This window comes from Triturus cristatus, chromosome 9, assembly GCF_964204655.1.
Source record: "Triturus cristatus chromosome 9, aTriCri1.1, whole genome shotgun sequence".
Classification (NCBI taxonomy): Eukaryota; Metazoa; Chordata; class Amphibia; order Caudata; family Salamandridae; genus Triturus; species Triturus cristatus.
In genome coordinates, this window is record NC_140592.1 from 805,072,751 (window position 1) to 805,088,569 (window position 15,819).

Here is a 15,819-nt window from a genome sequence, read left to right on the forward strand (position 1 = left end):
AAGAGCCCCCGAGCCAAGTTGGTTGAGCGATTAGTGCTCCTGATGGATCTCCATCAGTCATATTCACCTGGGCACCTGAAGTGTCAGACCCATGGTCAAGTGGATGCTTATCAACCCCCTCAGGGAGAGGATAGCCCAGTGTAAGGTTGGAGATTGATGGCCCAGCATTACTGGCTGATGGTGCCTCTTCCAACGCAGCCACTTCCAATGCTGTCAGAGGATCAGCAGCACAGCCTTCACTAGATGCATTTGGGGGAAGCACTACCTTGTACGCAATATCCCTCGTGACAGTAGTGAGGAGTGAGATGCAGCAGTCAATAGTGCTCTGGGAGAATGTTGGCATAGAACCTGAGCTTATCCCAAAGCTGGCAGTATTGTTCCCAAATCATCAGGTAAATCTGGCTTACCCTCCTTGAGTCTTGCCGCCTAGCTTTAAGAAGCCAGATTCAGTGGTGAAGCTTTGAGTATAGGGGCAGTCTAAACCATCTGAGGCACCAGAATCCCCTAAGGTTTCAGGTTTACTGGCAGCCAATTTTCCCACCAAGAGCCTCTTCTTCCCTTTTCTTCGTAGGCTCAGGAAGCAAGCAGTGGGAGTCCGGCCCCTCTTCCCCCTTTTACGGCATCCTGAGAAATATGGAAGGCGTTGCCACTGGAGAAATAACAATGAAAACCACTACATCTCAAAAATGAATTACATCGATATAGTCCCCTTTAAGACACCGGGACTGCAGTTGAGACCCCCTGAGAGACTGCAACAATGTTCCAGTGATCTGTCCAAACCTCACTGTGGAAACAATGTATTGAGCGGCAGCAGCAAGGGCTGAGAAACTGTTAGAGGCGGATAATCCTACCACTGGTCAGAAACGGCCACAGGCTATGAGCACACCTCCAAGCGCGGCTGAGGCTGGGGTTTCTTTTACAGCGGAGAGACAGTGACGCCCAACGTGCTGCTGCAAGGCGAACCACAAAAGGCTGCAAGCTCTCTGCCCCGGGCCGCTACCTGTACAGGAACGTCCAACTCCCAAATCCCTAGGCAGACCAACGATGCTACAGCACTTTGAGGACTGGAACACCTCATCCGGGGGGCACAGATACACAAAGATGAAGTCCCCGAGCTCAGCACAGCATCAGGTACAAGTTGGGAGGACTAGCATCTGTCCATGACTAGCCGCGAGCCACCATCTTTCTATATTACCACTGTATACCCTTCTCCTAGTATATTATCAATATCACTGAGATACATAATAGCTTGTCACAGCAGCACAAGAGTATTTTGGAACTGTATCTTACATTCTTCTTTGATAGCACTGAGTAGAATGCTTAAAGACCCTATGTGTGTGCGCATTAACCAAACAAAAGAGGCAAGTGTTTCCATAGTTCAATCTGCATAACAAGTGTATCAGATTCCCAATTTAATGTAGACTTTTTGGCTTCTAATGTGTGTTTATTAAAGTGATAATTAAGTCCACCAGGCCCAGGAGGTGGAATGAGAGTATGTGGTCCCTATTGTGCTATTAGTATGATCATTTGTCAAAATGGTGTGGTTGTCAACAGCCACAGGCTTATTTATTTTAGGAGAAGCACTATGAGAGGGTGTGCACTGGGATTAGTAAACCTCCTTAGCAACCTTCCCTTTTCCCACAGAACTTGGGTTAGGATTGTGTACCTCTGCAAGTGCTGCTGTCATTTTGGGTTTGTAACTAGAAAATGCCAATGTATTCTCTCTCTTTCATAGTTACCTGCAGCTCAGGATGGAAAAGGGAGTTATTAAAGAAGCATGGGGTTTGCCTCCGTCATTGGCATAAATTAAACATCTCCAACAAATAGCTTGTAAGCTCCTGGTAGCTCTCCTACTACCAGTGAGTAGCTCTCCTTTGTGCAGCCCAGCCTACTAAATTAGAAGCTTTTGCTGGTTAGAACTAATATATGAGTATCAAAATTGAAAAGTGGTTATTCGAGAAAAAAATGTACATTTTGAGAACTCATAAACTGTCTTTTGGACAAAAATTGTTGAATTTTCAAAATATATCTAAAGCTGATGTTGAGTGATAAATCATGTGGGTAGTGGGGACTTATTAATGATGTTGTTACCTTGGTACCAGGCATATTACAGCTAGGTGTCTTATGTATTACTCACAAAACGGCATTCCACACTGACAAAGGGCCTGATTTAGATTTCAGCAGGCGGGTTACTTAGTCACAACTGTGATGGATATTCCGTTCGCCGAAATATAAATCCCATAGGATAATATGGGATTTATTTTTTGGCGGATGGGATATCCGTCACCGTTGTGATGGAGTAACCCGTCCGCTGAAATTTAAATCAGCCCCAAAGTCTTTTTAAAATCTCTTCTGGCAGCCATGCCTGAATCACTAATGTGATCACTGCTGGTAATTCTGCATGGGGTGAATACTAATGCACTGTTGTCTCATGTGGTCACCATTACAACACTAAAACTATTAGTAGCGCAAGAGGATTTTCATTGACCATATGTAGCTCTTATTACAGAAACAGCTGGAGACCCTGGCATAAGTACAGAATCGCTGCCCTGAGAATTAGCTATTGTGACGAAAGTTCAGAATTGTTGCAGATGTCTTGTAAATTTTCATTGGCATTGTGTTGTAAAATGAAGTGTGTTACTGGGTCGAAATGCAAAAAAAAAATCACATTTGTAAGAGTTAAAAAGAAATAGAATTTTCAAAAAAGCAATAAACCATTTTTTCAGTGGCAAGCAAATGTTTTGTGCATGGTCTCAAAACAACAAACGGTTCTGGTAGTACAAGGTCTGTAAAACTGATCCTAATTTCTGCTTTGATCCACCTGCATATCACTATTTTGACCATGGAGTGTTAATCCATGAGTTGCCATCAGAACTGTGAATTGCCTGCATAGGAGGTTACAGTGGAGAAAGGAGAACACGCCATCAGAAAGTGTGATGACCAAGCCCAGCTAGAATTGTTCATCAACTTGCCAACCCTCTAACACCTCCAATCTAAGAATTAGCTAATTCTCCCTGCTGTAGCCAGCATGATCCCAAACGACTGGAAACTGGTGTGTGTGTTTCCACTTTTAAAGAAACTTTCTTTGGACACTGAGGAACTGAGCAACTACCATCCCATTGCTCTTCTACCTTTCTTGCCTAACATTGCACAGAAGGAGGTAACTGATCAATTGTTCCAAAAAGCAGTTCTCAGATTGCTACTCAAACTTCCGTGTTCTGCTCCTATATCTACTAAGCTAAAGTGAGGGCTTCCTAATCACTAGTGCCAAGTTTAAAAGACTCTGATTGTGCTTTAAGGCACGACATCAGAACATAATTATATTTCTGATGATCATATTTACCCGCTACGTTCCCTTTTGCACTCTGTGCTCTGCACAGGCCTCCCCACTGCACATTCCTAAGATTAAAAAGCGTCACCAAGGCGGGCGCGCCTTTTCCTATAAAACTGCTTTGATTTGGAATTCTCTTCCTATGACTTTACGTGAAATGACGTTCTACACATACCGTTCAGGAAAACACTTAAATCTTGGATTAGCAGATCATCATTTTAACTACGTTCCAACGTCTTTAGTTCCAGGCTGCCTTTAAAAATTGCATACTTTTCATATCCAATAAATAAATACATGTGGGCATCGTGTGGACTTCTAGGAGTGTTCTAGTCATGTGTCATTAATTCCTCCTTTTTCCAGAAGAGGTCTGTAATCCTTTCTGCATCAGCATGAGACTATATAAAGGGCATATAATGCACACGTGAGCAGTCTTCAAACACGGCAAACAATTGGTTCTGCACTTCCAGAGAAAATGAATTCAAGGTAGGGATATATGGAGAAATATCGTTATCTATATCTCACACATGCCAAGTAAACACTACAGCGTGTACAGGTCCAGGCAATTGTCCACTTTGGCGACCCTGTCCCCACACTGATAAAAGAAGATGAAAAATATAAACGATGACAGTGAGAGGTGTATTTGTGTGCCCTCAAAGTATTACTACACCCTGACAAACCCAGACAAATACCATCTCTGTGAGGACTAGTGCGCTACAATGACTGGTCCCCCAGTGGCGTAGCAAGGCCTTTTGCCACCTGTGGTGGTCCCAGCCCTTCCCGCCCCCGGGGGCCCTAAGAGCTGGTGGTGGGCTCGGGGGTGGTGCTGGCAATCAATTCCTGCTTTCCTGCTTTTGCCGCACGCTCATGCAAAAAGAACAGCAAAAACAACAATTGACGGACAGAATGCAGAAAAATGTCATACATTCACCCCAGTACAGAGATCTGGGCCTAAATCTATAGTTTTTTGCTCACCGTGCCATTCCCGTTTGAACCCAGTCATATGCAAATCATTCTTGACCCTGTGCCTAATGGGAACAGTCCAGCCTGAACTGTCAGGCCAAGTCCTCCCTGGACTGGAAACAAGCATCCTAGAACCGATTTTGGGCTTTCACCCCTCATCAGCCAGAATAGCTTGACTCCAGTGGCATGGAGAGCACAGGACCCACATCTCGGCATACCCGTCCCCCTCGGGGTGACAAAGGTTAAAACAACAATTGCCGGACCGAATGCAGAACAAGGTCATACATTTACCCCAGTACAGAGATCTGGACCTAAATCCATAGTTTTTTTGTTTTGCTCACCATGCCATTCCAGTTTGAACCCAGCCATATGCAAATCAGTCTTGACCCTGTACCCAACAGGAACAGTCTAGCCCGAACTGCCAGGCCGGGTCCTTCCTGGACTGGAAACAAGCCTCCTAAAACCGATTTTGGGGTTTCACCCCTCATCAGTCAGAAAAGCTTGCATTCAGTGGCATAGAGAGCACAGGGCCCATGTCTGGGCATAGTCGTCCCACTCGGGGGGACAAATGCAAAAACAACAAGCGGGGGGGGCTTGGGGGTGGTGCTGGCAATCAATTCCTGCTTTTGCCGCCCGACCATGCAAAAAGAACAGCAAAAACAACAATTGACGGACAGAATGCAGAAAAATGTCATACATTCACCCCAGTACAGAGATCTGGGTCTAAATCCATAATTTTTTTGCTCACCATGCCATTCAATCAATCAATTATTGAGGGAATTGTAAGTGCGCTACTCACCCGTGAGGGTCTCAAGGAGCCGAGGGAGAGGTCTGCAGATCTGTTTAGCTGAAGAGCCAGGACTTGAGGGTCTTCCTGAAGATGTTCAGGGAGGGGGTGCGTCTGCCGGTAGCTCGCTCCAGGTCTTGGCTGCAATGTGAGAGAAGGATCTTCCGCCTGCTCTGGCTCTGTGGATGCGCGGGGTTTTGGCCAGTGTGAGGTTGGAAGATCGGAGGTTTCTTTTGGGTACGTGGTAGTTGATTCTGTCGTTGAAGTATTTGGGTCCGTTGTTGTGTAGGCATTTGTAGGCGTGAGTGAGGATTTTGAAAGTGACTCTTTTCTCCAAGGGGAGCCAGTGGAGACTTCGTATGTGTTAGCTGATGTGTTTGTGTCGGGGGATGCCGAGGACGAGTCTGGTGGCGGTGTTCTGTATTGTATGGAGTTTGCAGAGTAGGGACTTGTTGATACCGGCGTAGTGTGCGTTTCTATAGTCCAGTCTGCTGGTGATAAGTGCATGGGTGACTGTCTTCCTTGACTCAGGGGGGATCCACTTGAAGGTCTTGCGGAGGATGTGGAGGGTGTTGAAGCAGCTGAAGGTGACGGCGTTGACCTGCTGTCTGTTCAGGGTGAGTGACGAGTCGAGTACGATGCTGAGGTTCTTGGAGTAGTTTGAGGAGGTAGGTGGGCTTCCGAGGGCAGTCGGCCACCAGGTGCTGTCCCATGCAGAAGGAGTGGTTGCGAGGATGAGGACTTTTGTCTTCTTGGCGTTGAGCTTCAGGCAGCTGTTGGTTATCCAGACTGCGACATATTGCATTCTTTTCTGGAAGCTGAGTTTGGTGGGGTCTTTGGTGAGGGAGAGGATGAGCTGGGTGTCGTCGGCGTAGGATACGATGTTGAGGCCGTGTTGTCGGATGGGTGGGGCTCAGTGATGAACCCTGTGGGACTCCACAGGTGATTTTTGTGGGGTCGGAGAGGAAGGGTGGGAGTCTGATCCATTGGCTTCTTCCGGTGAGGAATGATTGGATGCAGTCCAGGGCTGTTTCTTGTATGCCTGGGTCGTGTAGTCTGGCGACTAGTGTCAGTGGGAAACGGTGTCGAAGGCTGCTGATGGGTCAAGTAGGATGAGGGCTGCGGAGTGGCCTTGGTCCAGGAGGGTGCGGATGTTGTCTGTGGCGGCGAGTAGGGTGGTCTCTGTGCTGTGGTTGCTTCGGAATCCGGATTGGGACGGGTCTGTTTTCTCTGCAACGGAGGAGCGAGATGGGCCGATAGTTCTTGAGGTCATTGGGGTCAGCTGTGGGCTTCTTGAGCAGGGTTCACACTTCTGTGCACTTCCAGTCATCTGGGAGGGTGTGCCAGGACAGAAAGGTGGACCTACTGAAAACAAAACACTGTGTCAAGAAGAAGGCTGCCAGGTAAGCAAATCTTCCATTTTTAACACGAAGACAATTTGAGAGTTTGAAAAGGTACTACTTGAGTAAAGAATTAGATAAGGATCAGTCAGAAGCACCAATGATCCTGCACTTCTCTGTACCTATAACATGTTAAACCAATGGACTATCCTCAAATTCTTGCAGGATACTTTCAAAGGCATAAAAACCAGAGAAAATCATCAAAATCTGGCTACCTGCAGTGGAAGGCACAGACATGCATATGAACATGTTCAGGAGGTCCTCCCTTTTATTCATCCCATTCTTATGAGTGAAACAAACTGCTTCACTCTTCACACTTATTTGTAACCCCAGGTGTAGTGTGCGTAGCAGGGCTACACAGAGGTCCACGGAGTTGCAAACAAACTCAGTGGATCTCCGCTACGCTACGCTAAGCTACGCTACGCTACAAAACCCGCCTCCACCTCCATATTATAACGAGGATTTCAACATTAATAAAAAATAAATTCATAACCACTTACCTGTACTGCGGTGTCCCCCGTCTGCCCTTCCCCTCTTCTACGCCGTCTCGCTAATCCTTGTGAAAACTGCTCATGCGCCGGCTCATGCACATGCACAGTTTTCACAAGGATTAGCGAGACAGCGAAGAAGAGGAGGAGGGCAGTCCAGAGACGCCGCAGTACAGGTAAGTGGTTTTAAATTTATTTTTTAAATAATGTTTAATTACTTTTTATAATGGGGGGGTTGGAGTGGAGCATGCGGAGATTTGCCTTCTCTGCATTCTCTGTGGAATACAGAGAAGGCAAATCTCCGCACTGCCCGGGGTTACTCGTTTACACTTCTGTAACGTGCATGGGCTCCACAAAAAAAAACCAACAACTTCAAACCGTATTAACAGAATTTCTGATTCCCTAAAAGCCCCTCCACTATATGCCAGTGATGTTTAACAAACACTCATAGCACTGTGGCCATGCACAATGTTTTCCTGGGCAACAGTTTAGGTAATCCACAAAAATTGTCCCCTGCACTGGGTTAAATGGTCAAGGCCAGGTTCTACCATAACACACATTGAGGCAGATATTTCAATGTAATGGGCCAGCTATTATACTATTTATTTCTGAGCACCCTTCTAACCAGAAATTACAATTGTGCTCTTTCTGCAATTATATGAAAATCAACAAGCCACAGTGGCATATTTTCATCGACCGTCCTCAATACGAACCAAGTCTTACCTCCCAAAAACCCGACTACCTTCCCCATCTGAGCACTACAACATCCTCAGATGGATTCATCCTGCAATAGCCCATCCCTTGAAGGCACTACAACTGGACTACTTTGTCCAAATAAAGCAAAGCCCTGATGCCTGGGAAATACAATACACTTGCTTGCAGCTCTACCAAAGTACTTGGAGAGTCTATACACACCAAGCTGTTCTCACAATTAAAAATTATTCATTGAATGCACGGGAAATAAGAGGGTGAGCTCCAAAACATTCCAGTCAATAAGAATCAAATCTTTGGTGTACTGAGACAAGCTCCTAAGGTACTCTATATGAACCTTACAATTATTGTCAATTTGTTCTCCACATGAATTTGCTATTTTCTATTCGCTACATACCAGCAATTGTACCTGTCATTATTAGCAGCAGATTCACATTTAATTTATGTACTCTGTGTTCACATATAAAATGAGTTTCTGGCAAAGTATGAATTAAAATATGAATTAGTAAAGTTAAAAAATGCTAAGTCAATAACACCCAGACTACCTAGTGTACATTCTAAATATCTGCCATTTAAGTGTCAGGATGACTTCTGGAGCTTGTGTGCTCTTTTTTCTATATTATAGTAAGCAGCGGTCCGTGCAGGTAACAGCGGTGGAGCGGTGGGGTTGTTTAAGGGGGGGGGGGGGGTCCGAGGGACGATGACGAAGGAAAATTAAATAAATAATTATTTTCCCTCAGCATCGTCCCTCGGAATCCCCCCTTACACGACACTACCGCCCCACCGCTGTTACCTGCATGGACAGCAGCTGATTATAGTATAAGATATAAATGACTACTGTGACAATGTGATGAGAATAATGGATTCTCTATGCAGGGCTTGTTTTGCGTCTTGAGGGGTTTTCTTTCATAATTTAGGAGTGACTTTCTAGAAAACAGACACATTCACTGGAAAATTATTTGTGGATCAGACTCTTAGTAATTCCATGACTGTGCTCATTGTAGTAAGGACAATCATTGATAAGGGCATCAATCAGCCCTATAAATACCATGGAGTCAAGTCTAATAAATATTTGCATGAAGAATATGTGGTTTCAGTGCTCTTGAAAAAATACAGGACTGGGTGGCTGCTATTGAATAGGCTGACAAACTGTTGACCAAACATTTTGGAATATTTTGATGGATGACAATCTTTTGCGGGACCAGCAGCTGATTTCACCTGTGCAAAAGCAATGAGCTGCCATGCGCATATTCCTCTTATTTGAAAGTCATTACCCTTGCACGGAAGGAATAAATCAAAAAAGTAATAGTAGCAAGTTGGATAGGGATAAGGATGTACCTGCAAATTTGTTATACAATGTTATGTATTTTAGATGTCGCCCTTCGGATGTACATAAAACCTTATAATGAGTTCACACACATTAATTGCTATAACAGACTTGAGAACTACTATATATATCCTGTTTCTAAATTGTATTGGGCAATAGATATGCAACTTCCAGTAGCGACATAGGGCCATTTACATTCTTCAGTTTGAAACTGGCAAAACTATTCAAAAGCTGTTTATCTTCCAAAAGTATCCACATTGGTTCTTGAATGCAAATAAACACAGCCAGGTTTGGCCTCTGACCAACAGGTGTAAAACAAGGGGAAACGTAACTTCTTTGAAAAATAGAAAGGAAGCAACTTCCAATAAAACAAAATTCTGAAGCAAGAGCACTGTTCTCCGACAACAGCCCTGTCTATTGGAAGATGCCAAAAAATAACTAGACAAAATCTCAAAACACCAATGGAGGCATATTTTGTTAACATCCAAAAAACACAGAACATTTACAAAATAATGATGGGAGAACAAACCCCTGTCTTGGAATGCATGAACTAGCCTGGTAGAAGAGCAATGTAATATCTGCTCACTGGCACTAGAAAACAAGTGACTTGCGCTGCACTGGATGTACTAATCCAGAGAAGTCATAGGGTTCTCCCAAAATGAGGCACAGACTTCCCACCTCATTAATAATCATGAGGTGAGATTAGCAGTGTAACTCATTGCAAATGGTTACAAATGCAGAGATGGGACAATGGATCTACTTCTCTACAATAACAAGTGAGACATTCCCATCAGCGGCGGCCGGCTCAGGTAAGCGTGGTGGGGTGGGGCGTGGTGGCGTGGGAGAGGGGGGAAGCCAACACACTACAGAATAGGTATAAGTAAATAAATAAATAACACCTATTATGTTGTCTGTCGACTTCCCCCCCCCTGCCGCGCCCCACTGTGCTTACCTGAGCCGGCCACCGCTGATTCCCATAAGAAACACGAAAATTGCATAATGGGACATTGCGTTTAGAATGCAGTGGTCCACTGGATGGTCGCTCTCCCCCTGAAGCCGAAAGCTGTCCTCCTTACAGTGGAAGTTGTTCTAAGAGGACAGCTTCCACTTTGCACATATTTATTAAGCGCTAGAAGCAAAGATTATTTAGCTTCAAATACATCTAAAATCTTATCTACTAAATCAAATTCCCAAGTTCACATCATCTTGAATTGCACACCAACAATTTCGCCCACTCTACCCTTAACACTACTACTCATGGCTTCAACCTAACTCCATCTTAAGCATATGGATACTTTAGATATGTACAAAAATATAAACGTTATAAACAGTTAGTCTACAATATAGATATCATACTTAGGGAACTTTTGGATTTCCATAGTTGCTTATGGCATGACATCAAAAGGCATAAACAGTTATTTTTAACAATCGAATATCAAAGTGTCAAGTTGTGCCCCTTGTGTATTAAAAAAAAAAGCAGTACCATCAAGTGAATATCAAAGATTCACAATGTCCATTATCAACCGGACAGTCTCTCCATGGAGATCCATCCTTTATGCGTTACCACATTCATTAGTTATGAATTTTATAGCTCAACCTCTTTGCATGGAATGTTTAGTCATCTTATATGTTCCTGCTCTTACACCACCAAAATGGTCTCTCGGTTGTAATACCATTTACAAAGTAGAATTTTTTTTTTGTTATTAAACCTTTTTGGGGGGGGGGGAAAGAGACAGTACCCTACAGAATCAAATGCATCAACAAACATACAATATGCACTCACAATGTTACACTAGACAAAAATATAACAAAAGAAAATACAGTGTAAACAAAAATACATAATGGGAGAGGGATAACATTCCAAATGTGTGTCCGTATTATAACAAGAACACAGTGAAGTACATGCTTACGCGTTTACTACTTTGAACAATACCTTGAGTACCTCTCTGTTTCAAACTGTATGTTTTTTGGTTTGGTCCAATTGTGTATGTTGTTTATTTCATTATTTTTCCCTAAACCATTCTGGTTTTAATATTGACAAAATCAATGAGGCTTGTGAGGTTTCTACCGGGAGAAGTGTGGGTGGAGAGTGACGAGCATCAGGAGACTAAAACGTAATGTTCTGAAAGCTGGGATAACAGGTGTAGTGCAGAGACAGAGATCCCAAGTTAGGCATGGATGGGCAGCAGATTTGATACAAAGTATCAAATGCTGAATATAGATTGAGAAGTATAGGAACAGAAGAAGGGGCATTGTGGTGGGTAGAGGTTATGAATTTGGACATGTGGGGGGCAGGTTCTGTAGATTGCAATGCCAGGAATCATGACTGAAGGGAGTCATGAAGGTTGTGAGCAGTGTGAAAGGAATTCAGATGATTAAATCTAATTGTTACAGAATGTTTAAAAAAGAATGGGAGCAGTTCAACAAGGGCTACAGTCGGTGATGCTGAGGGGTTTACACAGATCAGTTGACTGGGGGTGAGTGTTTGATTTGCTCAAACGCTCCGTCCATCATCCCCTTTGGTATCTCTGAGGGGTTTACAGCATTTTTTTTTAGTAGAATCAAGACTTCTTCAGCCTTGAAGCATGAGGGGCAGTTAACTGTATGGAGAAGGTGATTGAAGATAGTGATCAGAGATGATAGTACACGAGAGGAAAGTGTCAGTAATTTAACTATTTGGGGACCGAAGGAGTCAGATGTTGCCCATGGTGAGCTTGTGGATTTCAGTAGCTGTAAATCAGTGGGAGATCTGTGAGAGAGTGTAGTTAGCATAGCAGAATGGGTGGGAAGAGTGGAAGATATACAGGGGGTGGACTTGACAGTACTGTTCCAAGATGACTCTGAGATGTCTGAGGAGTATAACACAAAGTACCATAACTATGAGCTGGGACTATCAATTGAATGGACAAGACATTGAGCATGGGGATGTAGTGAGGATATGAGGTTCTGTTACTCAGAGGATCTAGCTTTTGAGAGGGTAGATGTGGTGGGAAGGTAATTAAGACACATTTGTTGAGATTTTCTTCCATTTATGAAGGAGAGCAGTCATGTTTATTTTTAAAGCTCTGATATTGAGTGTGATCCCACGCTCTGGCTGAGGGCTTGTAAGGCTAATGTATAAAAAATGACAGTGTGAGTTACATGTTCCTCCCAATATGTAAGTAGGTAGGAGACAGTATGTGTAGTTCAATATGCATGTGAAGTCTTTGTGAATTTAATGTAGGAATGATGGCAAGGCACCTGGGAAATAGTACCTGTGTTTAATGACTGAAGTCTTCAGTGAGGGGTTGGTGTCATAGGAATGGAAATCATGTTTTTGTGACCGTACCGTCTCTTTGGAAGAGAAGGGTAAATGGTGAGTGGGAAATAAGTGAATGTCTAACAAATAGGGATCAGATCAAGTTCCTTTTCAAGTGAGCGTGAAGGGGAGGAGTAATTCTGTTGGATGAGAAGAATATCGTTTTGGTGATTGGATTAATGTTGAGCGGGATAAGCATGTCGAGAGGTGTTGAGCGGGATATTGATTTTAGAATCACATCAGAGAAGGTTGCGAGATTTTCTGGAAGGCAGTAAATGTCCACAATAAGGATGGAGAATACAGCAAAGACAGTCATTGAGTTTTCAAAAGATCAAGCAGACGAGGTTCATATAGCTGTGGGTGTGGTAGAAAATGATTTATTCCTTCACCTTTTTTATCGTTGCATGGTGTGTGGAAAAACATGCAAATTCTGTGTGAAGGGAACATGCAAATTCTGTGTGAGAGGAAGCCAGAGTTATTGTATCTTTGGGATTGATTTATGCCTTGTGATTGCTTAAATTTTAGTGGGACCTTTTCAGAGCCAAATTGATTCTCAAAGTAGGTAGTAAAAAGATAGAAGGCATAATTTAGAATTGTGGTCCATATACTCATTTCTCTGTTTCTTTTTAGTAAAAGTGTCTAAATCAAGTGGGTGAAGAATGGTTTGCCTGACCTTTAATATGACAGAGATAGGGTTAGAGTAGAATTACATAGAGTGCTCATCGGTGAGGTGTGGTGTTGTGGGTATGGGGTGCTGTGAATGCTCAATACTTCAGGACACAATAGGTGTATTGGGAGGATGGAGATAGTAATCATTTGGAATATGTTGTCTGCCTATTGTGCAAAATGAACTTTATGAAGTAGGTGAATATTTAGGGTGTGGAGAGGTTGCACTGCATTGCTGGTGATTATGGGTAGAGATTAACCCTTTGCTCAGAGTAACGACAAGAATATTGAATAATGATAAGTTTTCAGTAATTGATTGACAGATGCAATATATTATGACAGAACATAAATCAAACATTTTTTCCACCTGAATAGAATAATTACTGCCACTGCTTTTTCAATTGTGACTTCGGCTATGTGTAGTGTAGGCAGATGAATGCCTTTTAATGCCTTCTAGTAATGGCTTACAGTCAAACTGAATTAAATCATCACTTACGAGGGCTGCAGTCTGTAAAATCATGCACTGCTGCCAAATGATTGTAATTCTCTCAAGAAGTGCTCAGTGACATTGACAGAAAGCAACTCCCAGAAATCAATTGAAATGAATAGATAACTCTGAGCTTTCCATGATGCTGCTCACGTGCAGAAGATGCGCACACTCATTCGGTGCATGCCGACAATCAGGACACCGTAAATCTCAGAAGACGCATAGTCAAAACATGCCTACAGGACATATAGGTTTCTTTCTGCAAGGATAATGTGGACTCAGGACCGGCTTTAGCGTTGGTGACACCCTGAGAGGCAATCTTGGTTGGTGCCCCCCCATGACGTCCTTCTTTATGGTTTCCCCCACTATCACCCTCCAACAGTGCCTGCCATCTCTCTTTTGTTATGTACTTTACAGTCCTACTAGCCCGTACATACACAGTGACAATAAATCATACAAGTGTTTCAATCAATGTCTAGGAAATGTTACTTGAAACAATGAGGGCGAAAAGGCACAGGAGTCATGCTATCCATACTTGCAGGCATCGTATGTTAAGAGTACTTCATCTGGAGAAACAAATGGGCAGAATTACTAAGTTTTTATGCAGGGAAGTAACCAAAGGTGCTGCAGTGTGTGTACAGGAGAGAGTCCAGCAGCACCATTTCTACTAAGATATGGCACTGTTGCTCTCACCCTTTTCACTACAATACCAAAGACTGCTTTATACCAATGCACACAACCTTGCACCATAGTGCAACGGTGTGTGTTTGATGTTAACCGTAGGTTTTGTACTGGACCAGTATCTTTCCAACACAAAATTCTAAGTTTGACAAAGTTTAACACTTTACCACTTTGTATGTGTACTGTACACTGAGGTACGGATGTACAGTTGAAAAGGTTTGGAGACAATAAATATTTTCTCTAACTTTACACCTGCCTGTAGGAGTAGATAGGGTTCAGTGTCAACATCCATGGGTGGTTGCATGGAAACGTGCATGTACCACCCATGATACACCCCCTTGCCGCAAAGTAATGCTTTACTTTAGGGCTACTTTCCAATGAGATTCAGGACTTGCACTGGAAAGTAAATCACAAAGCAACATTGTGTGCCCGGATTGTGTCACCAGACGCAAAGTGTTAGCAAATCTGCCTCATAAACTCGGGATTTGAAATGTAACACAGTGAAAGAAACACTTTTTAGCAACCTTAGAATAAAGAAATATTTAGGAAAAAACAACAAGGTTCTAAACCTATGCCTCACCCTTTGCATGGGGTGCTTTGAAGCCAGTTCAAAGCTTAATGGGCTACATTAGAAGGACTGTAAATGAAGAACCACAAGCAACAAAAGAATCTCTGTGACAAAAGCAAGGAGCCACTGAGCTCCCTTCATAAAATATGAATGAGCGATCTGCATTTTACAGGGTGTGCTTTGCAGCAGGATTATATACACTCTCTATGCCCCTGTATCATGGGCAGAACTATGACTAGAGAAATCACAGATCTGTCCATCAAGTGCATTAACCACCAGAGCTATCATGCCGGTGTCAGTATCCCAGAAAAATGCCAAGTCGCCAAAGATCTCCGCAGGCTTCTGTTATCCTGCCTCAGCCGAACACGCAAGCGGGCGCCCATCAAGCCTGGCAACCGGTGTGGCGGCACTAGTACCACCGCCTTAAAGCCAGGACTACCACCTTTTCTTCTTCAAAGTGGACAGTGTCCATCCACCTTGAGTGCAAGAAATAATGTATCTCCATGGAAATGATAGATCTGAAAATTCTAATGTTATCAGAGTGTACATTGCAAAGAGGAAACTGCCCATTCGTGTTAGGGGAAAGAAGCACAATATTCAAAATAAGTCTGAGCAGATGTACAACATTATTGTGCAAACTTTATGATGTTGTGTCAGATCTTATTACGCCAATAGCCTGTCTGTATGGCCACTACTGAACTATAGTTAGTGAGAGCTGCCCCCTTTATGATGTGACTGGGCAGCACAGTGCTCTAGCTACAGGAACAGAGGACATTAATCTGATCTACCTGTTGACCTCAAATCTTCTGTAAACTACATACTGTGATCCTCGGCAGATCTTACTATCTGCTTGTGCCTCTTTTCTAATTGTTGCTAATAGTAGGAGAACTTATGCACACTACTGGCCGGGGTCTCAAGGAATGGCGCATGAGTATGAGTATGCATGAGTTACTCAAAGGGGCTTACTCCTAGAATTCAGGAGTGCTACGAAAGTAAGTTAGAGGAAAATCCTTAGGAATCGGGAGCTACGTGACAAGAGTACTCCACCTGCAGACTCTCTGGGAGCAGGAACACAGCACCATCCCACAAACCAAGCGTGCCCTCCGTAAAAGATG